This window comes from Artemia sp. Qi Xiang Cuo, chromosome 17, assembly GCF_049724085.1.
Source record: "Artemia sp. Qi Xiang Cuo chromosome 17, ASM4972408v1, whole genome shotgun sequence".
NCBI classification, from domain to species: domain Eukaryota; kingdom Metazoa; phylum Arthropoda; class Branchiopoda; order Anostraca; family Artemiidae; genus Artemia; species Artemia sp. Qi Xiang Cuo.
In genome coordinates, this window is record NC_142810.1 from 36,006,618 (window position 1) to 36,030,656 (window position 24,039).

Here is a 24,039-nt window from a genome sequence, read left to right on the forward strand (position 1 = left end):
AGTAGCAGACCCAGAATCAACCCCTGGGAAACTCCACTTTTTACAGGCAGACAGTGTGATTTGATGCCATCAATCTCTGCATACTGATAATGGTCTGAAAATATGATTAAAACCACCAGAGCAACACTCCTTTTATTCCATACCTTTCTAATTTCTGCAACAATAATGGATGGTTGACCATGTAAAAAGGTTTGGAAAAATCCAGGAAAATACCAATTACCTTAAGTCCAATATCAAGGTTTCATCTTATGTACTAAGTTGCAACAATTAGAGCTAACTCCATGGAGATTCCAGCTCTAAAGCCCAACTGAGAGTAGAGTAATACAGGGCTGCCATTCTCACACATAACTGCCTGAAAAAGATGTACCTGTCTGTTAAACATCAACTTTTCAAGGATTTTGTAGACAACAGGCAGTAGAGAAATAGGCCTACATTTTGATATCTGAGATGGGTCATCCTACTTGTGGAAAGGGATAACTCTTGAAATTTTATAAGCTTCTGGAACAAAACCAGAAGAGAATGATAAGTTGAAAATATGTGACAGTGGCAGAGATATTGTCAAAGCAGCTTGTTTTACAACTAAGCTACACAATCCACTTGCATCCTCACTCCTGGAATTATTAAAACTAGAAATTACTCCATTAACTTCTTCTGGAGAGCAAGGAATTATGAATAAAGATTCCAAAACAGATGGTGAACCAGCTGCTGGCTCAGGCAAAACTGGGGGAACAGGTAAATCTAAAAAGAACTCATTGAATCTATGAACAGCTTCTTCTGTTGAGAACTCGGACTGGCCAGAATGGAAGAAAGGTGGGAGTTTTGCTCCTTTCCAACTTTTGTTGATGGCCTTGTTGATGACAGACCATCTCCTCTAAGCTGGAGCAAGTTAATATTTAAATCACCCAAAAGACATATTTCTTTAGCAGAAGTTATATCAAGCTGAGCAAGAAAATGGTCAAGGGATGAAGAAAAAGATCTGAAGGATAAGGAGGGGGATTATAAAACAAACCAACAAATTTACATTCTATATCAACATTTAATAATTCAATAACAACAGAGTAAATGGCATAACTATTAGCAACTTTTGAAAAAAAAAAAACACTCAAGATCTGGTCTTCTCACGTATTTCAAATACTTTGCACTAAGATGGTAATACCACCAGAACATTTTAACAACAGTCCATGATAACAAACTGTAGACCTAAGTAAGGAGCAACCCAGCTCAATAGTAACCAAGACTCTAAAAAACGGAATTTGGCTACCAATAGATACATAAAAGAAATCAGTTTTTTATGGTGATTTCAAATATATAAGTTTCATCAAGTTAATTTTTATCTATCAAAAGTTACAAGCCTGAAAAAGTTGCCTTATATTCGAAAAAACAGGGAAACACCCCTCTAAAAGGGATAGAATCCTAATGAAAATTACACCATCAGATTCACCATATCAGAAAACCCTACTGTTGAGGTTTCAAGCCCTTATCAGCAAAAATGTGGAATTTTATATTTTTTTGCCAGAAGAAAGATCATGGATGCGTGTTTATTTCTTTGTTGTTTTTTTTCCCAGGGGCGATTGTATTGATTCAGTGGTCCTAGAATATCACGAGATGGCTCATTCGAACGGAAATTAAAAGTTCTAGTGCCCTTTTTAAGTGACCAAAAAATTTAGAGGGCAACTAGCCCCCCTCCCATGCTCATTTTTTTCCCATAGTCAGTGGATCAAAATTTTGAGATAGCCAATTTTGTTCAGCATAGTCAAAAACCTAACAACTATGTCTTTGAAGATGACTTAATTCCCCACAGCCTTGGAGGAAGGGCTGCAAGTTATTAACTTTGCCCATTGTTTACATATAGTACTGGTTATTGGGGAGTATACAGACATTTTCAGAAGAGATTTTTTCTAGTGGGGGGAGGGGATTACATAGAAATCTTTCCATGGAGGATGTTTTCATGGGGAAGGGGACATTTCTATGAAGGGGGCGCCAGATTTCCATTCATTATTTGAAAAACGACCAGAAATAAAAAAAAAACAAGGTTTTTCAACTGAAAGTAAGGAGCAACGTTAAAACTTAAAACGAACAGAAATTATTGCGTATATGAGAGGGTTTGCCCCCTAGTCAACACCTCACTCTTTATGCTTTTTTTCTTTTTTTTTTTTTAGTACTCTCAAAAGGGCTATCTATTTTAATTAAATAACCTTTGTGATTCAAGGGTCATTCTTAAAGAATTGGAACAAAATTCAAACTTTAGCATAAAAGGGAAGGTATTGACTTGGGGGTAAACCCCCTCATATACATAATAATTTCTGTTCATTTTAAGTTTTAATTTTGCTCCTTACTTTCAGTTGAAAAAGCTTGTTGTTTTTTTATTTAATATTCTTATAGGGAATAATTAGAAGTTTCCTCTATGTGACTAAACCATGTCTCAGACAGTCCGATTATATGGTAAGGGTACATCTTTAGGTGGGAATCACCTAATAGAACAGATAGACCATCCTATTTAGACTTCAGTCTCCAAATGTTTAGAGAAAACACATTCAAGGATTCCTTAGCAGACATTGATGGTGCAATTTTTGTAAGATATTCATCAACATCATAATAAGTTCAGGAAGACAGTGAAAGGTTATTCAAGACTTCAAAAGACCTTACACTTTCTGGAGGGTCCTCAAAACAGGTTTTTTTTTTAACAGAGAATTATTCAACAAGGGAAATGAACTCACATTCTCAAACATTTTTTCCATGACAAAATATGATGGAAATCAGGCTACATGAATTTAATGGGATACCTAACAAACATATAGAAATATCAGTGTGAAGGCAAATATCATTCAGAGTAATGGCCCAAAGTATAATGCGGCACCAGTCCAAATTATTTAAAGACAGTAAAGAATAAGAGAGAAAATTGTAACATCATAAAGTTCATGGCTACAGAAGCCATTCATTATGTTGTAACAAAAAAATATAAATCTATCAATTTAGTTTAATATATTTGCAGCACTCTTGAAGGTGATGGGATGGCACATATTACTCAAAGTATTGGGTCAAAGTATAAAGTGGCACCAGTCAAAATTAGATGAGCTGCAAGTATGCTGGCATGGCATACATCTGATAGAAATCAGGCTACATGAAGTTGTTAGGATCTCAAACAAACTGAAAGAGATATCAGTAGGATGGCACATATTATTCAAAGTATTGGTCCAATTTTATTATATGGGACCAGTAAAAGTTATGTGAGCTGCAAGTGTTCTGACATGAAAAAACATGAAGTGGATCAGATTACAAACAAAGATAAAGAAATAATATTGGGATGGCGCATATTCGTCAAAGTATTGGCTCAAAGTATAATGTGTCACCAGTCAAGATTATATGAGCTGTAATTGTGCTGACTTGACAAAAATATTCTAGAAATCAAGCTACATGATGGTGATAGGATCACAGACAAGCATAAAGAAAAATAACTAAGAAGAGACATATTATTCAAAGAATTGGCCTAAAGTATAATGTGGGACCAGTTAAAATTATGTGTAAGAGAGATCTTAGCCATTATGAGGTCATCAAGTAACCTTTTAACTGAAGATTTAAGGTGGCCAGGTTGCAGTGAATCTGCTTGCATTGTATTCTTGATTTTTATGCTCTTTATGTGGTTAGTGGGCATGAGTAGTTGCTCTGAAACAGATTCTGATCCAGAGAATTTGAGTGAGCTGTCTGACCTCAGTTCACAGGATTGCTTGAGTTGGCTTTTTATTTCTTACCTGATGTAAACAACAAAACAGGTACAGAGTAAGCAATGATATAAGGCAGGATATGGTCCACACTCTAGGAGTAAATTACAAATAGCAAAGCAGGGGGTTCTGTAATTTGAAGAATGTAAAGCAGTCAGCAAAAAACATCAAGCATCAGCAGTAGCAGTGGCGTTAACCCAAGGATTGATTACTGTAGGCAACTTACAAGTTAAAATTGGTATAATTCTCACCTGATGAGTCCCTTCTTACACCCCAGTGGTAAGGGCTGCTAAGTTGGCCTGCCTTTAACCTCTGGGAGACATGCAGAACCAGTACTCAAGGCTGCTTAAAGTGTTGTTGGTCATGTCAGAAAACCTCAAATTTATTCAGTTAATTTTAGCAACATCTTTACCAACTTAAAAAATTGAGATGTGTTGTTTAGCTTTATGTATGCACTCCACCACACTAGTCATACTTTTGAAATGCAATTACTACCCAGTGAACAGAAGAAAAAGCTAAAAGTTAAAAAAAAAGATCGGAAGGCATTAGGCCTACCACTGATTGATAGAAACAAATAAATAACTTTCTTGTAGAAAATACTAGGCCAAAATGTTGGAATGATGTTAAAAAAAAAAGTGTTCTAGACATGAGAGCCTAAAATTTGTTTCAAAAGTCCAATAAAAACCTCTCCAAGCACTTTACAAATAGAAACAGAATAAAATCTTAGTAGAAAAGGAGAGATAAGCAAAGTAATACCATACCTTGTGCTGTCTTTTGCATTGTCTCATATGCTTGACTCAGGGACTCAATGCTTGTTTCACTAGATAACAAGTATTACAGTGGAGCATGTGCTTTCTTCTTCTTCTGCTCTGTTTTTTTCTCCTCAAAAGTCAAAATGGCATTCATTAGAATAGAAAATAAAGGATCAGATGCTGCAGATCCTTGTTTTTGAGATGTTTGGAGCTCTGTGTGGTCTTATTGCCAAACTGGGGCAGAAGAGAGTTATACTAGAAGGTGTGGTGCAAGTGAAGAGGGGCTGGGCTGATTTTCAACTGAAGCACCTCCAATTGTTGAAGGGCCTTGGTTGAAGCTGCTTTCAGCAAGGAAAAGGGGTGCAGTTTCTGGCATAATATTGCAAAGAAAGGAGTCATTTATTATATTTGTATGAGAAACAGAAAGTAGCAAAATATTTGATATGCTTGTCTGAAGCTCCTCTGCCTTGGTAGCCTGTTTTATATCTCACCAAAAGTAAAAAGGTTTCGGTTGGAGGTTTCTCCTGTCCATGAAGGCATGTTTCCATTTGCTGATAAAATTCTTGAAGGACGTTAGGCTCATGTCTATTCTTGATGGTTTTAAGTGTGGTAACAAGCCTTGGTTTTTCTTTGCATTTTGGACATTGTAGGTGAGGAGTTGAAGAGCACAGTGTACAAATCAGTGCCACTGAAGCCTACATGCTTAGTGTAGATGCTTTGGTGCTTGGTATATTTCGAGTTTCAGACTCTTTAACTGTGTTTTTTTTTCTGCATCAAGCATTTTGTATGATCAATTGCATTTGCTGACCAAGGATGAATTCCACATTTCCTAAATCGATTTTTGTATAGAATTTTGATGAGAATCTGCTCAAAAATGTGGGGAAAAGGCCAGACTATAGTTGACTTGATAATTTTTCTGTCTTATATTTGGAATAACCATAATAAACCAATTTTTTTGGATATCCAAATTGATATATTCATCTTAAAATTATTTGACTAGTTAGATCCTATAAAAATGGCAAAAAAACTTAGCAAATGTAATTTTCACGCTGCTTAAGTAAAGAACGATGTGGGCACAATGTATTATTTTTTTCTTCTTTCTTCTCCATACCTGGGTACTTCGTATCGAAGGAGTTGTTGTAGAAACTTCTAAAAGGACTCATTCGATTGGAAATTCGAGTGGCTAGTGCCCTTTTTGAGATAGTCATTTTGTCCAGCCTAGTTGATTTCCAGATAGAAAATATATTTTTGAGGAGGACACTCCCCCACAACCCTCAGGGCAAGGGTTTTAAGTTATAACCTGGGGGCATATAAGGTTTTTGTAGAAGGCGTTGTCATAGAACTTCAAAAAAGGCTCATTCGATTGAAAATTCAAAGGTCTAGTGCCCATTTTATTTGTTTAAAGTGTTTGGTGGGTAAATAGCCCCCCTCTCACGCCCGCCATCCCTTCAAATACATATAATTAAAATTTCCAGATAGCTATTTTCTTCAGCATAGTTTATTTCTAGTTAGAAAATATGTTTCTGAGGAAGACACTCCCCCACAACCCTTAGGGTAAGGGTTTTAAGTTATGCCCTGGGGGCATATAAGTTTTTTATAGAAGGTGTTGTCATAGGAACTTCAAAAAAGGCTCATTCGATTGGAAATTCAAAGGGCTAGTGCCGTTTTTAATTGTTGAAAATGATTGGCGGGCAACTAGCCCCCCCCCCCTCCTCCGCCCATCATTTCCCCAAACACATCCAATAAAAATTTTGACATAGCGATTTTGTTTAGCGTAGTTGATTCTCACATGGAGAATACACTACTGAGGGGGACACTCTCTTACAACCCTCAGGGCAAGGATTGTGATTTTTGCCTTGGGGGCATTAAGAACGATATTAGCCCCATGTATCATTTATTTTTTTTTCCTTTAGAGCTGGGCACTTCGTATCAAAGAAGTTGTCGTAGAAACTTCGAAAAGGGCTCATTCAATTGGAAATTGGAGTTGCTTGTGCCCTTTTTAATAGTCAAAAGTGATTGGAAGGCAACTATCACCCCTTCCACGCCCACCATTTCCTGAAACACATTCAATCAAAATTTTGAGATAGCCATTTTGTTCAGCGTAGTTTTAAGTTCTGTCAATTAGATCTTTCAGGACGACAACCACATCACAGCCCCCAGGATAAGGGTGGCAAGCTGTACCCTGGGGGTTTGGGAGGTTTTTATCGAGCGCGTTGTCGTAGAAACTACAAAAAGGGCTCTTTTGATTGGAAATTAAAATGACTTGTTCATTATTTTATAGTTTGAAGAGATTGAAGGGTAGCTAACCCCCATTTCACGCCCACCATTTCCCCAAACACATCCAATCAAAATTTTTAGATAGCCATTTTGTTCCACACAGTTGAAGTTCAGAAAATTATACCTTTGAGCAGGACACTCCCCCACAGTCTTCAGGGCAACGATTATAAGTTATGCCCGGAGGGCATATGAGTTTTTAATGAAATCTTTGTTGTAGTAACTTGAAAAAGGGCTCATTCAATGGGAAATTCAAAGGTCTAGGGCCCTTTTTAATAGTCGAAAGTGATTTGAGGGCAACTAGCCCCCCCTCTCTCGCCCAACTTTTCCCCAAACACATCCAATCAAAAATTTTTAGATAGCCATTTTATTCAACGTAGTTGAAAGTTTTGGAAATTAGGTATTTAAGGATGACAACCCATCCCCCCACAACCCTCAGGGCAAGGGTTGAAAGTTATGACCTGGGAGCATGTAAGGTTTTTGTAGAAAGCGATGTTGTAAAAACATCAAAAAGGGCTCATTTAATTGAAAATTGAAAGGGCTAGTGCCCTTTTAATAGTCGAAAGTGATTGAAGGGCAACTACCCCCCTCTCACGCCCACCATTTCCCCAAACACATCCAATCAAAATTTGATATATCCCTTTTTTTCAACGTAGTCAAAAAAAGTTCTGGAGATAAGGTCTTTTAGGATGATAACCCCATCAGAGCCCTCAGTGCAAGGGTTGTAAGTTATGCCCTGGGGGTATATAAGTTTTATATTGAAAGTTATTGTAGAAATTTCTAAAGGGGCTAATTTGATTGAAAATTGAAATTGCCCTTTTTAATAGTCGAAAGTGATTGGAGAGAAATTAACCCCCCTCTCACGCCCACCATTTCCCCAAACACATTCAATCAAAGTTTAGAGATAGCCATTTTGTTCAACGTAGTTGAAAGTTGTGGAAATTAGGTCTTAGAGGATGACAACCACCCTCACAGCCCTTAGATTAAGGGTTGTAATTTATACCCTGGGAGCATATAAGGTGTTATACGAAGTGCTGTCGTAGAAACTCAAAAAGGGCTCATTCGATTGAACATTGAAAGGCCTAGTGCCCTTTTTAATAGTCGAAAATGATTGGAAGGCTTGACATTTTTATAGTAAAGATTGATTTGGGTATAATGTATTATTTTGTTGTTGTTGTTGTTGTTTAAACCAGGGCAGACCAGGGTATCGAAGGAGTTGTCGTAGGAACTTCGAAAGGGGCTCATTCGATTGAAAATAGAAAGGGCTGATGCCCTTTTTAACAGTCGAAAGTGATTGGAGGGGAACTAATCCCCCTCCCACGCCCACCCTCCCATTTGACTTTATTTTTAAAAACTAAACGTTGCCATAAGATTAAATCAAAATGCACTGTGTTGATGCTTATTCCCAATAAGGCATCTCAGCAGTATCTCAAGAACAACTGAGGGTCTTATGTTCAAACTTTCGGGGCTGCTTCTGCTTTTAAAATTTAACCAAATCAAAATATGGCTCTGAACCATGGACGCTCCGAAAAGCGTATGAAGATTTGCTACATGTTTTCCAGAGAAATTGCTTAAGGATTGTTCTGGGTACCTGGTTGACTGACCGTATTTCAAACAATAGGCTATACGAAAAATGTGGTTCAATACCGCTCTCTAGGGCTATAATGAAAGAAAGGTTGAGGTGGCTAGTGCACGTTGTGCGGATGAATGATGACAGATTGCCGAATATTTTTCTTTTCGGCCAACCATCTAGGGCTAAACGGAAAGCAGGTCGTCCCTGTCTGGGGTGGGAGGACGTCATAAAGAAAGATTTAAAGGAAATGGGAACTTCGTGCACGGGTGTAAAAAGGGAGGATTTGAATAGATTGGGGTGGAGGAGGAGTGTGCGTAGCTGTGTTGGCCTCAGGCGGCTTGGTGCTGCGGTGAGTTGTTAGTAGTAGTAGTAGTATCCAAGCTATCAAAGAAAGTAAACAGATTTTTTTTCGAATGGTATCAAGTTTTCCATTTCAGGTCAACTAGAGGAGGTATGGGACTAAATTAAACGCTACTATTTGTGTCCAGATTTTTAGGAGGGTGTATGTTGTTAAAAATTGCTGAAAATTTTTCTCCAGCATACAAATAGCTGGCATACATTCTTAAAAAAAAAAAACGAAAAGATTTAAAGTATTAGTTTCTTTTTCTCTGAAAAAACTATGTCAATATAAAACAAACAGAAATTAATTAAAAAGACTTTTTCCACAAAATAAGTTTTTCAAAGAAAAGTAAAGAACTCCATTAAACAAAAAATGAGCAAAAATAAAATCAAATGATCTACCAAGCGTGAAACTACCACAAATCAATATCGATTAATAAATGAAACCCAAAACGAACAGAAATTACAATAAATAACCGAGTCAAACTCAAAACGAGCAGAAATTAATATGAGTAGGGCTCAAAACCCCTATGCCTTCCCAAGGCCAGAACATAATTTGTACTTTATTGAAAAAAAACACAAACGAATGTGCATTGGCAGTTTAATATTTAGTAATCAAAATTTTAATGTGATTTGATTTATTAAAGTTATAAAAGTAAAAAAAATTATATTTTTTTCAGTAAAGTGCAAATTCTGTTCTGGCCTTGGGAAGGCATAGGGGTTTTGAGCCCAACTTATGTTTTCACCTCTGAAGGAAGGGGAGCCTTAGTAATTTTCTGGGCCATGGCAGATAGTGATTAAGCTTTGCAGGCTTGACAAGAATGCATGTCCTCTGTTTGGGGCAAGTCTGGTGAGTGAGGCTGTGAACTGGCCTTGTTCTCAAACCACCCACCTCTAACATGAAGTTTGACACAGGACATGCAGATTATTGTTTTGAGTGTCATTTCAACATGGGTAAATGTCTTCTAAGAACCCATGTTGAACTATGATATTCTGGCATGTTACAGTTTTGAGGAACCCATATGCAACATCCTTGGAACATTTAAGGTGAAAAGCATTCAAAGTTTTGCAGGGTTAAACATGGAGGACCTGAAAATTATTTTGTCAACCCTGCTCAAAACACACTTTAACTTGATGCTTGAAAACATAACACTGAATGCCAAAGCATGGCTGGTGTCTGAACCAGAGTTATAACTCTCACTATCTACAGTCACAACTTTCAAGTGCTTTCTATTCCTTCAGTACACTCTGTTTGCTTTTGTCTGTACTATTTGCAATTGTGGTACATCAACTTTTTGTAGGACTGTTGTAGGTTGCCAAGATTGATTGTTGGACTGTACTGAAACTGTTTGGCCTGTAGACTCAATATTTTAGCATGCTGGTCATAGTATTGTTTTTGTCCCTTGCTTTCTTTATCCCTTGAGGAAATGAATTCATGCATGGGTACAACCTTTGGAGATAGGTGATCAGTGGTGCAAGGCACTAAGGATCTTAAGTTTCTACTCATCTGGAGCTGTGTCGGAGAAGCTAGACCATTGACTGGATAATTCCAGTACCCAAGGAAAGCTAGCTCAAGGTCAGTTTTCAATATCATTTCACAATCATGGCCTTAGCTATATTACCTTTTTTTCAGCTAGTCGATTAAACAAGGAATGATTTTAACTACCAAAGAGGTCTTGTGTTGTATTCCCCACTTCATCACACAATCTTTGAACATTTCTGATTCCTTGGACATTTCTTTTATCTTTTGTGCTATGAGAATTGTGTGCCCCACCCATAAACTTCCAAAAATTGACTGATGAATTTACCCTTTTCTTGATACTAAGGTGTGAAGCATAGATGTTATTCAATATTACAGTTTGTATGTTATATGGGATGTCAAGATGGTCATCTTTTATGATGTCATCGTCAACAGCACTAAGATTTCTTTTCACTTTCAGAATGTGGCTATCAAAGAAGGCCTTCTTCTATCATTTTCTCTAGGACCCTCACCTTTAGAGCTTTGAGTGTTTTTGTTTCAGTTCAGATAGCTTTTCTTGTTTAATTAGTAGTAGTTTCAATATAAGTGTACATATTGCTGAATTTTTCTTTGGAGCAATGGTTCCTCTGTTTCTAAATTGAGTTTCAGTGCCAGGTCAATATTTTATGCTAAAGTCACAGGGCTGTAGATGTAAGATCATCCTTTGAAGTCTTGTGTATGATTTACGTCACTTTTTCATCTTCATTTATTCCTAGCCTTAGTGACTTAGTCTTCTTAACATTAATGTTCAAACCTATTCTAGCACACTGAACTCGCAAAACCTCTAAAACCTCATTCACTTTACTCACACTTTCATCTAGGATGCGTAAATCGTCAGCATAATCTAAGTTCAGGAGATTTTTTCCTCCCCATTTGATTCCGTGGTCTCCCATTGCCTTTCCTGTGCTCCTTAAAACAAAGTCCATCAAATATCTATAAATGATAGCACCCAATGACATTTATCTCTTTTGAAGCTATTATGCTACAAATGAAACAGTTTATTCTTTTGAAGGATGACATCACCAAGTCCTGATTTGGCAGCATCAATTTGGATCTCTACCTGACTCTTTGTAGGATCAAAGAATGTAATTGTCTCTATGATCGACTCTTTAATTTTTGTAAGGGTAGCTTTGTGTTTATTTGTCCATTTGAATTACTTCTCCTTAGCTAAGGTACTAAGAGGATCATTGAAGCTTGGCAGGTGTGGGATATACCATGAAAGGTATTTCAACATTCCAAGGGCTGTTTGCAATTCCTTATGTGATTATGGTGATGGCCTTCCTTTTATTGGGGGGATTTAAAGTTTACTGTTGAATTAGAAGAGGATGAGAAACTTCCTTTTCTTGTAGATATTTTCGGAGACCACACTGCCTTTCCATGACGATAAAATAAAAGTGCAAAACAGGGATAAAATCCTTTTTAATAGACAGTGTATAGAAATTCACAAAAATACCAAAGATTTCGGTCACATATACAGTGACTGTCATCAGTAGTAAAACTAAAAGTAGTAAAGCTTAGTTTTACTACTGATGACGGTCACTGTATGTGTGACCGAATTTCTATACACTGTCTATTAAAAAGGATTTTATCCGTATTTTCTTCTTCTTCTTCTTCTATTTCACAGCAGGCGGGCTTTTCAGTTGATACTATTTAGCTCTTTTCCTTTTGCTTCACTCTGTAGGCTACAGAGCTACTGGCTTGGTTGTCTCTGATTTATTAGATATTCTCAGATATCTTTCAGTAGATCTTTCGACTCAAGGAGTTCAAATATAAGATGATAGATATCGATTTCTGTGCTCTGTGTGCAGGAATAGTCGGCAAGGCTATTTGCTGATAGTGAGATTTTTTGGTGATTGAAGCACTTTAACAGTTTATAATGCAAGGTATGCTGTGCAGACGTCAGCATATTACATTCAAATAGGCAGTGGTCAATTGTTTCATTATTCATAATACAATACGTGCAAAGAGGGGACAGGGGAACTGAACGACTTGAATTAGGAAACTGATACGAGAATGCAAGAAGGTTAGTCCATTTGTTCCAGAACGAATTCAATCAATCAATCAATCATTTATTACCCACAACTACAAGACAACAAGTAGTACAAGTGGAGTATAAACATAATAATAAAAAAGAAAAACAAAAAAGAACTCAACAAACACTAGCAATTAAGTTAAACTAAGAAAAGAACTGTAAAAGATCGTTGTCAGGGCCAAAATTTCAAAATGCATCTCCAGAAAGCATTGTGTGTAGGTCACCGAGCTTTTGAGTTACATCCGTGACAAGGAAATTTTTAACTAGATACTGATTTCTAGTTCATGGAGGCAGAGAAAGAAGAAATTGGCAAAATTTGAAATATGTAACTAATCTTTTTTAAATCCTTTAGCTTAAGAACAGAATGAACACTCGAAAAATAAAGCACAGAATGATCAGAAAAAGTCGAGAATAAGCGCCCAAGAGCTCTACTGTTATATTTTCCACGGTTTGCTACAATTTTTGAATAACTGAACTGAATTTTCTTACTGAATCAGCAACAATCTGTTTACGAAAGAGAGCTAGAGAATTAGAAACAGTAATACCAAGCCACCGAAAAGAAAAGACAGAAAGTACAGAAAGTTCATTACATACCAGAGGAGTAGACGAAGACAGATTATAAGATAAGAATTCACACTTGTCAAGATTCAGGGATAGATCTGTATTTAGGAAAGACTGAGAAACTAAGAAAACCATCGCAGAAAGAGCTGGCTTAGTACGACTAATCAGCAGAATATCATCATCATAGGCAATGTAAGAAATATCAGTAGAACCAGAAAAATAAGGGCCTGAGATCTTTTCCAGAAAAGAAGAAATACAAATTTTGAAAAGGGTTGGTGATAAAACACCTCCCTGCCTAACACCACGAAGCACTTTAATAGTTGTTTCTGGTGAAGATTTCAGGCGGAGGTAAGAATTAGAATACCAAAACCGTAGTAGGTAAATAACCGAAAAATTAACACCAGAAAAAGCCAAGGAAAAGAAAAGCTGGCTATGAACAACAGAATCAAAAGCCTTTGAAAGATCAAGTGTACAGAGATATACGCCTTTACCCTTAGAAAAATTAGAAATAAGAATATAAGAAAAGACACGATGAGCATGTTGGCACCCTACACCAGGTCTGAAACCAAGTGGATTTTCATCAAAGAAAAATATATTTTGAGTTAGATTAGGTAAAAGAATATACTCGAAGATCAAACTAATATTGCAAGAAACAGAAACTGGACGGTAAGAAGAGCAATCTGTTGGCGGTTTACCGCTTTTTAAAATTGAAGTCACGCTGCCACACAAAAAAGCTTTCTTGGACGATAGAAGATGCCAAGCACATTTGAAACAAAAGCGCAAGATGTGACACAAGTTCAGCACATTGGGGAGTTAGATGCATTTTAGAGATACCATCAGCATCAATAGATTTCGACTTAACATTATTCAAAACATTCAAAACTTCACAACGTGATATAGGCAAAACAAAGCGCTGACTTAGAAATCTAGGGACAATTTTAACAAACGCTTCACCATACTTTCTATGAACAGAATAATTCAAAACAGAGGCAATCTTCGAATAATATGCATGTCAAGAACTTGGTGGAATAGCATTACTACTTACATCAGAATCGTCTGTTTTACTTGAATTAATTATATTCCTCCTATTTTTACGCGAAGATGGAAAATCAAGCCCTCGGTATCAGACACTTTTTAGATGCTTCTTAAATTCTACATTTTGTTTTCGGATTAATAAAAAAAACATTACCAGACCTAGGCCGACCACAATCTGTCCAAATTTTTAGCCAAAATTTAGCTTAATTTTTACAGGCCTTAAAGTTAGGGTCAAGTGACCAAAGAGGCTTTTGAGTATTCTTTCGGATTCGCTTTACTGGGCCAGAAATTTTTTCAGCTTCTTTCATAGCAGAGAGGATAGAATGATAATATCGGTCTATTTCATATTTAGCATAAATAAAATTCTGGCTACACTGCAGAAGCTGATAAGGAACATAAATCGTACTTAGAAGTGAAGCCAATGTTGTAAGATAAACAGAAAAATTCGCATCATTCCAATCAGGATTATAAAACCATTTAGAACGTACACCACGACTCTTAGACATACTCCCAGAACAAATAACAGACTTTGATAAACAAAAAGACAGCGGAAGGTGACCAAGATCATTCTCGTCAAAATGAACCGTAACTGGCGAGCAGACAATAGCTACAAAACAAATAACGTGATCGATGTCTGATTTACTACCTGAATGGTGAATATACGTATTATCATGGGACTTCCGAACAATTTTATAAGCCGGGAGAGAATCAAAAAGCTGACCATTCCTTACATTATCAGAAACTAGATCGGTATTAAAATCACCAGCAATAACAAAATGCAACCCGTTATCCGATATTTTTTTAATTAAAGTTTTAAGACCATTACAAGCACCAGAGAAATTCTGAAGTGAACGAATGGAACGATCATTATATGGCAGATACAGATTAATTAATACAACATTACCAAGGCGCACCGCAAGAAAAGTGTCATCTGATTGGAAAAGCAGAGTACTCGCACCAGAAATATTTTTCTTAAAAACGCAAGCTAAGCCGGCAGAAAGGCGGCCACTTGTAACTTTAGCTGGACGCACAAAAACAACGTGATCACTGCTTCGTCTCAGAAAATTTTTGCTAAAGGCGGCCAGTAAATATTCTTGGAGACAAACAACGTCGTAATTAACATACAGATCATCAATAAAAAAGTCCTTGCCTCTCGTTCCATTAATATTAAATTTGACTATACTTATGTCCGGATTCAATTTCTGAGAATAGACCTTATCAGTGATCTTCTTAATTACAGGGCATCGTAGGCTGTAAGAAGGATGAGATCCTCCACAATTGGCACATTTAAGAGATTCTATACAACGATTACTTTTCATAGATAAATACGGTCTAGCACAACGAGTGAAATTAGGAATGCTACTAGTATGTGCACTTTCCAGGTTTCCTGGGGAGTAACACTTGAAACAACACTTTGGCAATTGCTTGAACTCTTAAACACGGAAGTTTTCATACCCAATCTTCACACCGTTTTGGAGAAATAACCCCTTGGTAATCGTGTCTGCAAATTCAAGCTTAACCGATTTGCTTGTTCCAAATCGACTAGACCCGATTATACCAAACTGGTTCCGTAGTATTTCAAGGTCCAAATCAAAAGAGACTTCTAGAATAACACCAGTGTGATTTTTAGATAAAATTTTCAAACTAGAACCAGGTAGAGCTTCCTTTGCTGATTTGCAAAAATCTTCAGCTGCAGATTTCTCAATATTCACCGTCCACCGCTTTTTAGTCGATCGCACTCTGGACACCAGCTGATGACCAGAAATTGAGTCTATTACTGATTTTCGCTTTAGCGGGTCACCATTCTCAGGCGGGGGATCCGAGATCAAAATTGTAGTATGCGCATCACACGCAGCAGGTTGGCTAATCACAGGTATTTGAGGAAAGTTCAGAATGTACGAATCAATCCTGGCAGAAACTAGCGAAATCGCTTGCTCAAGGCTCGTAAGCTTGGCTGTAACCTGTTTAAACGCTGTAGCAGATATAAAAGGAACTTCTGTTGGCCTTTTGATGACGAAACAGGGGAGCTGTTCTCCATCGACATCACATTTCTTCATAAAGTATATAATATCTTGCAGGTGACTGAGAATTGCATTAGTGCCCCTTCTGACGGGGGGATCATTTTCATTCACAAAACTCCATAGCTTCGCTTTCTCTGACTTAACAGTTTCCAAATCTTTAAAAAAGTCCACTCCTTTCCGTAAAACAACGGCTTCAACACCACTTAAATTTTCAAAAACAAAGTTCAACAGCGGTGAATACAAAAGCTCGGAAACGCTCATCTCGTTATAAATTCACTTCAAAAATAATTTAAACCAATACACGCAAAGGACACGTGATGGTCAGGTGACGAGCGCTGAAAAATAGTAAATTAAGTTCATTAAAGATAAACTTGCCACACAGGTTTGTTTATAATCCAGGAGAAAGCTATTTTTTTCGTCTGCATTGATATTATTCTTTGCAATAGGTTTGAATCCAAAACAGGTCTTTTCACCATGAACTCTGAATGAAGACTGAATGAATTCTGTGATAAATTTTAGAAAAGTACTTATTTGGAAAGGGGGAAAGAGTAGGATTATTCTTATTAAACATAGTATCTGATAGTCTCCATCGGTAAATATCTGTAATGGGGATTGGTCTCCCACTTGGCTGGTCGATATTTATAGCATTTTTTGCTATTTCATCAATCTGATGATTACCACTTATGCCTAAGGCGCCAGGAATATACTGAAGATAAGCTCTTATTCCATTTGAAGCAAGATTATCTATATTACTAATACTATCATAAGTGTCAATATCTAGCTTATACTGAGGAGCTGAATACAGCAACTCAAGGCTTGATAAAGAGTCATAATAAACTATAATGTTTTTTGAAGTAGCAATCAAGGGTCTAATTTCAATAAGGTGTTCTAATACCATGATTATGGCATTTAACTCTGCAGACATTATAGATACATTACTATACAATCTCTCACCCATTGCAATTTTCAGGTGAGGAAGGAAGACACCACTTGCTACCTTCTCATTCATTTTGGACCCATCAACAAATATTTGGAAATGGTTTTTATAAGTAAATTGTATTAAGTTCAGAAAATTTTTTCTGGACAAAAGCGATGGGGGTTAAATCTTTAGTCCACTTTGGGAAATAAGTATTTATTTTGGGGATTGACCAATTCCATGGATGGGAATAGGGGAAAGTAGGTGCAATAGAATTTGTGGGTACAGGGAACTTCTTCTGAATATTGGCATACTCATCTGCAGTTCCTCTATACATGGCTAGATTTTTGAACCAATTATGTATGGTGTGTGAGCTATTTGATTCAATTTTTTTAAGATATTTTATCAAAAGAAATCTACGTCTCTCACTTATCGTTGTTAATCCACCCTCATTAAGCAGGAAAGCAATGCTTGTGTATTTGTAAAAACCAAATAAGAGATGTATTACATTGGGTCATATTTCTTAAGATTTTTGTATTCGTTTATCTTCAAACCCACCAAAGACAATGAGCCTATAATCAATATTTTGTCTTATTAGTGATCGATAAAACTGGAGTAAGGTTTTCTCCTTACATCCCCAGGGTGTCGAAAGAAGTCTTTTTAGTATAATTGTTTTTCTATTGCATTTTCTTATTGTGTTTGAAATGTGGAGGTGGAAATTAAGTTTTTGGTCTAGCATGAGACCTAGGTAATTAATATGATTATCTTCTGGAATAGTTGTTCCATTTAGAGTTAGTCTTGCATTAACATTATTTAGATTTCGGTGAAATTGGATTATTTTTGACTTGGTAGGTGCAATGGGTAAATCTGAATGTTGAGAGATTTTTTTCAAATTGGAAAAGTGACTTTTGCAGCTTTGACTGTGCAATCTCGAAGGTGTTGCCAGATGACCATAGTATCAGATCATCAGCATATTGTAGATTCGTGTGGGGGAGATTCATGTCCCAGAGATACAGGGCAAAAAGGAGGCAGCTGAGGACTGCTCCCTGAGGAAGGCCTTTGGTTATTGTCTTTTGGGGTGAAGAGGCTAAACCTACACAAACAATTAAACTTCGCAATTCTATGAAAGATTTTATAAAAAATACTATCTTGGGGGGTAGTCCAAGGTTTGCAAGTTTAATTAAAAGGATTTGGTGGTTCACATTATCATATGCCCCTTCAAAATCTAGGAAAGCTTCAACTAGGACATTTTTTTTTTAGAATGATTCATTTATTGCATTTGTTAACAATATAGAAGTATCTATTGAGGAATGGTGTTTCCTGAAGCCAGTTTGAGTGTGAGGGATCATATTATTTTTTTCAACAAACCTGAGGAGTCGGTAATACATCATTTTCTCCATTATTTTCCCCATCACAGGAGTAATCATTATGGGCCTATAGGACTCAGGGTTATTTTTTGGTTTATTTTTCTTTAGGATTGGTAAAAGGGACGAACATTTCCAGATATTGGGGAACATAGATGAAGCCCAAGCATGATTATAACAATTTAGAATTTCCTGTTTTTATGGAGGGGTGAGATTCTTTATCCATGTAGGGTGTATATTGTCGTAGCTGCCACTAGTGTTGGTCCTAATTTGATGTATTACATTATTCTTTTCCAGGATTGAAAATGGGCTGGTTATATACTCAGATCCTGGGCGAGGTTGGTAACTTGGGTTCATGGGAATTGGGGGTATTTTGTTACAATTGTTTGATGTTAGCTTATTAACAAAAAGAGTGGCAAATAGCTTAGCTTTTCATTATCATTGTCATAATGGGTATTATTATGTATAAGCTCATACAGGAGTGGGTTGGGGGAAGTTTTTTCCCACAGATGTGGCTTATGACTTTATGTATAATTGGCTCATGTGTTTCTCTGGAGAGATTATTTGCAAAATTATTCCAGTAGTTATATTTAGCATTCATTATGGTACTTTTTAGATTAAATTCTGCTTGTAATTTTTTTTAATATGTAGTAGGTGATGGTTTATTTAAGAATATTCTCCAAGTTGCCTTTTTGTTCTCCATGTATGTTTGTAATCATTGGTCAACAATGCTCTGGGACTATGTTTAGGAGATGATTTCATGGGTATGTACATGGGGATAACATGATTAGCTGTATATGTTAGCATAGTTGTCATAACTTCAGTATGTGTGTCAGCTGTTGTGTTTGAAATGCATGAATTTTGGGTGAAACTTGTAATTTCATCATTTAGCTTATTTTGGAACATAGGCCAATTTGATTTAGTGTTGATATATTTGGAGGTATGTGATAGGGTTTCAGCAGGTTCGTTTAGGGAGCAAACTATGGCAAAGTGGTCAGTACATAGACTATCAATTTTATTTATATAAAGTTTATTCAAAATATTTAAAGACACAATTTGTAGGTCAATTTTAGAGAAACTGCTACTTTTGGGGTTGAAATATGTATTCAGGTTTGGAGGGGTAGCAACAGCTAATTCATTATTATTTGAATTCATATGCTCAATGAGCTTACCAGCTTTATTTGCTGGTTTATTCCGCCAACAAAAGGCGGTGGGCATTAAAGTCTCCACAAATAATAATATTTTTCAACATATTAGAATTTTTTATATAAATGAAGAAATCCATGGCATCTATAGTTTGGCCATTAGGTTTATAAAAGCTTATTATGTAAGTTTTTGTATTATTCAGCCAAATACTGATACCAATTGCATCAACATCATTTACAAAATCTGGAAAGTTGATGCCACCGAATTTTTTATTATTATTAACTATTAAAGCTACTCCACCTCTTTTTCTCTCTGATGATCTATCCTTTCTCAGGATAGTGTATCCCAGAGACTTAATTTGTTGATTTTGGGTTAAATGAGTTTCCTGGAGGCAAGCAATATTGATGGAATTATTATTCATAAAAGATATTAGTTCATTTAACTTATTTCTTGTAAGTGATCTTATGTTCCACTGAAGTATTGATATGTGTTGTGTTGTTGATTTAATTTTTATATGACTGTGTATCAATGTTCAGCTTTGTTAATAATAGAGCAAGATCTTTTTTTGCTTGAATGAGCATATGATTAGGGATGTAGATTTTTGCAAATTCAGCAATGATTTTTGTTTTCTGTTGTTGTATGTTTATGGCCTGAACTGCATTATAGTTTAGAATGAATAAGCATATATTTGGGGTTTGCATGTTTGGCTGTGCTTCCAGTTTGTCAGTTAAGGGATTAATTCCTGGCAGTGTTTCTGGTTTGTTTCTTGTTGGGAGGGGGTGCCAGGCCGACCTCATCTCACTAGGCAAAGAGGCTTGTTGGCTTGGTGATTCTTTCTGATAGAGATGTGAGCTGGGGGGCTTAAAGGATTGTATTTTGTAAGGAGTACTTGATGCATTGGGAGTATTTGACTTGGGAGATTTATTTGATTTCAATATAGGTTTTATTTGGTGTGATTTGGCAGCATTTGCTTCCATAGCAGCAAAAGGGTATGGAATGGCCTTCTCTGTTGCTATTTGGAGTGTTAGTGCTCTTTTCTTATATGCAGGGCATTGTGATTTATTGGTGGATTCATGTGGGCCTTTTCAATTGATACATGTAGGCTGAGTGTTGTTGCAAGTTTTCAACTCTTTAGGATGGGAGCCTGTACAATTACTACAGGCTAGGAGAATTTCATTGCATTTATTTGTTGTCTGTCCCAGTTTCAGACACTTCTGACACTGGATAGGCTTCGCCTTGTATTCCTTGTGCGGTTTGATTTGCCCAAATAGGAATAACTTTTCTGGGATATTAATTTTTTCCTGCAGTGTAAATAGGAAAGATCTACTTGTTTTTAATCCATTAGAATTGGGTTTACCCAGCTGAGTGACATCTTCTACAGGGATTTTATTACCAGCCCTATCTGAGAGCCCTTTTTTTAACTCCTGAATTGGTATTTCTATGGGAACATTATATACGACTATTTTTGCTGAGGAGTGTTTTAGGTTCCATCTAGTTGAGCTAATCGGGGCATTATGAAGATATTTTAGCTTGAGTATTATATTAGCGGATTTCTTATCTTAGCAAGATATTTGCAAAGATCAATCACAGTGAATGTTAAGGGAGAACAGTGATTTTAACATTTTGAAATTTTCAACCCTTATTTTAGTAATCTTTGTTATTTCAAAGGGGGTATTTGGAGAAATTTTGAGGTAAATTCCTAAGTTTCGGGAAGGATAATCTTGGAAAAGAGGAGGGGAAATACTTTTGATTGGGGATGTTTTTTTTCCTTTTTTGGAGCTCTTAGAAAGGACCTCTTGAAAGCCATTTTCATCTATAGTGACATTTGCTCCAACACTGATCATTGTCCTATTCTCAGAATTTGAGCTTTCATGTGAGCTTTGTGATAGGGAGCTTGACCAGCCAGGATGGGGCAAAAATGGATCAATTTCATTAGTATTTAGGGTGGGAGCCGGAGGGACCTTTTTTTGGGGGGGGGAGTTCTTTGCATTGCCTTTTTGAATAAGCTTGAAGCTAAAAAAGAAAGGATAATAGTATGATACCAGACCGTCTGCACTCTACTACAATGGGGAAAACTTCACCATCCGCAAAAGAAACCACAGTATGGCCCTGAGGAGGATTTTGAGCACGAGGGGTTCAGTACAGCTACTGATTAATCGAGACAATAATTCACAAGAAACTTATTTTTAAAATTTCTTAAAATTTCTTAAAAATTTTGCACTTTTATTTTATTCCTTTTCTTGATGTTCTTCTTTTGAAAAATGATAATAGTCTGGATTTTAAAATTCACAGAAAACCGACAAATAACGGTAGATTTGTGTCTTATAGTTCCGGTCACGCTCGCCAAGGAAAAATTAGCTTGATCATTTCTTTAACTGACCGGATCTTTAGTATTTGCTCTCCAAAATTTTTTGAGGAGGAGTTGTCTTTTCTAAGAGAAATAATAATAAGCAACATGTATCTAGAGTGGTTAATTAACCAGACTTTTTCAAAGAGAGGAAAAAGGTTTCTAGAGATTTCTAAGGAAGACCTGGAAACAACTCGGGAGAAGGATGGTTTTTGTTCCTTACCATATGTACCCGGGCTAAGTGAAAAACTTAAAAGAATTTTACAGAGTAATGGTCTAAAGGTAGCTTTAAAGAGTAATAATACTTTGGGTAGTTTTCTAAATTCTGGGAAGGATCTAACTTCGTTGGGGCAACAAAGTGGGGTCTATCAGATCCCGTGTACTTGTGGAAGCTCATATGTGGGACGTACTAACCAGAATTTGGAAATGAGACTGTTACAGCATAAAGATTCTATTTGTTTGGCTTTAAAGCAAGATTTACTTCAGCCCTTTCAGAACATTTCCAGATCATTTTCCAGACCATTTTATTTTGTTCGATAATGTCTCTTTGATTTCTGGGGATCGAGGTTTAAAGCAATATTTTCGTGAAACTCTTGAAATAAAGAAAATCTTATTCAAGAACATTGCTTTGAATCGGGACACAGGTGAATTTGGGCTAAATTCTATCTACGATAATTCATTAATATCTGACAAAGTATAATTCAATTCATTCAATGTAGTTGACCTCTGTCCAAGTGTTATATCATTGAAAGCTAATGAACCGAATCCAAGAAGGTCAAAGAGGCTAGCTTCCGCCTTTGCTTTGAAAAGAATTAGAGAATTAAACAACGTGTAGTTTTATTTGATTTCGTATACAAGCTTTTGTTTTAAATTGTTTTAGTTTAGTTTTACTACTGATGACGGTCACTGCATATGTGACCGAAATATCTGTTATTTTTGTGAATTTCTATCACTGTTATTATTATCACTGTCTATTAAAAGGATTTTATCCCTATTTGAACTTTTATTTATAGTCTTTGAAAGAGGGTTTTTATTAACTTTGTAGAATTTGGAAATGGATATATTGATTGTCTAACTGGTCTTTTTTCCACAAATTTAAAATGCTTGGAAAGGGGAGAGTTGTTTAATTTTTTGGGAAGGATTGGATGAAACGAAGACAGATACAAGAACTAGAGTTATGGTGCCTGCTTTATAACTACCTATTTTCTAATCACATGAGTCAAACTTAAAAAAGAGCCAAAAAGGTCAAAATTACGGGAGTATTTCAAATCATCCGTTAAAAACATGTAATATTTATCTCCTCTAGTGCAGAACAATATAATCGATAGTGTAGGCAATGTCATTCAGGACACAGTTTTGAATAGAGCAAAAAACGCAGTGTTTTTTCGATATGTGCCGATCAGATGAGTGATGTAACTTCAAAAGAACAGCTTGATCTTGTCATCTATTTCTATGATGATTATCATATTCATCAAATAGAAGAAAGGTTTTTGTGCTTCCACCCAGCAGTGACTTGACTGGCGTAGGTCTTTCAAAGCAGCCTATTAGACTGTGTTTAGAGTTTGAATCAGACATGAACAATGTTAGTTAGAATTGGCTTTGATGTAGGTAGTAGCATGTCTGGTTTATACACGGGCGCTCAAGAAGAGATACGAAAGCATTACCCAATTGCCATTTACATGCATTGTGCGTTATATTGTTTAAACCTTGCCCTGGTGAAGGCTTTTCGACTGAAACTAATTCAAATGCTATATGGATACCTGCAAGAACTCGTTGTATTTTTTGTCCTTTCCCCCGTGCCATTAGTCTCTACACTGCCATCCTGTCTTCCTCTGCCACATACTTAAAACCTCCTTCGCTTTTATGACACACAGTCAGTTGAAAGGCATCATGGTGCTATCACTTTTCTGGAGCTTTTCCCCGATGTTGCTGAAGCACTGGTGAGCTTTGTTGACAACCAGTCCGATTCAGGTCTAACAGCAAAAGCCAACTCCTTAGTAGCAGCCATAGTGGAGTTTAGCTTCACTTTCTCTCTGATTCTTGTTGAAAAAGTAAGTTCGATTTTGGCTTAAACTTTCGTTTCTCTGCAAAATGAAAATTTAGGTCTACTTTCTTGCTGCAAACAATTCAAATCTATCCAAGTCTGCATTAAAAGAGCTAGCAGAAACGGATGTTCCTTGTATTTATGTAAAAGCAGTCCATACAGCTGAAAATGTTGGGACACTCTCAATATCAAGACACCATTGTAGGTCATCCCCTCTTCAGACACTTTTCTTTTTTAGAAGAACTTTTGCTGTTTTCCCGTATCTCTAGCGCCTATGTGAAGAACTCGAAACGAGATTTTTTAACCACCGAGCTACAGCATTTCAAATTTAACTTCTGCTTCCTCGTTTTATGGTCGATGCGATATTAGCCAAGGTTTTGACGAAGCTGCAAAATTA

General features: G+C 36.5%; 1 protein-coding gene across 1 annotated transcript in view; it reads left to right on the forward strand.

Moving 5' to 3' along the window:
* The window catches only part of l(2)09851 (WD repeat-containing protein 1 l(2)09851), a 100,022-nt gene that overhangs the window by 3,631 nt on the left and 72,352 nt on the right, over positions 1-24,039 (forward strand). The window lies entirely within an intron of this gene.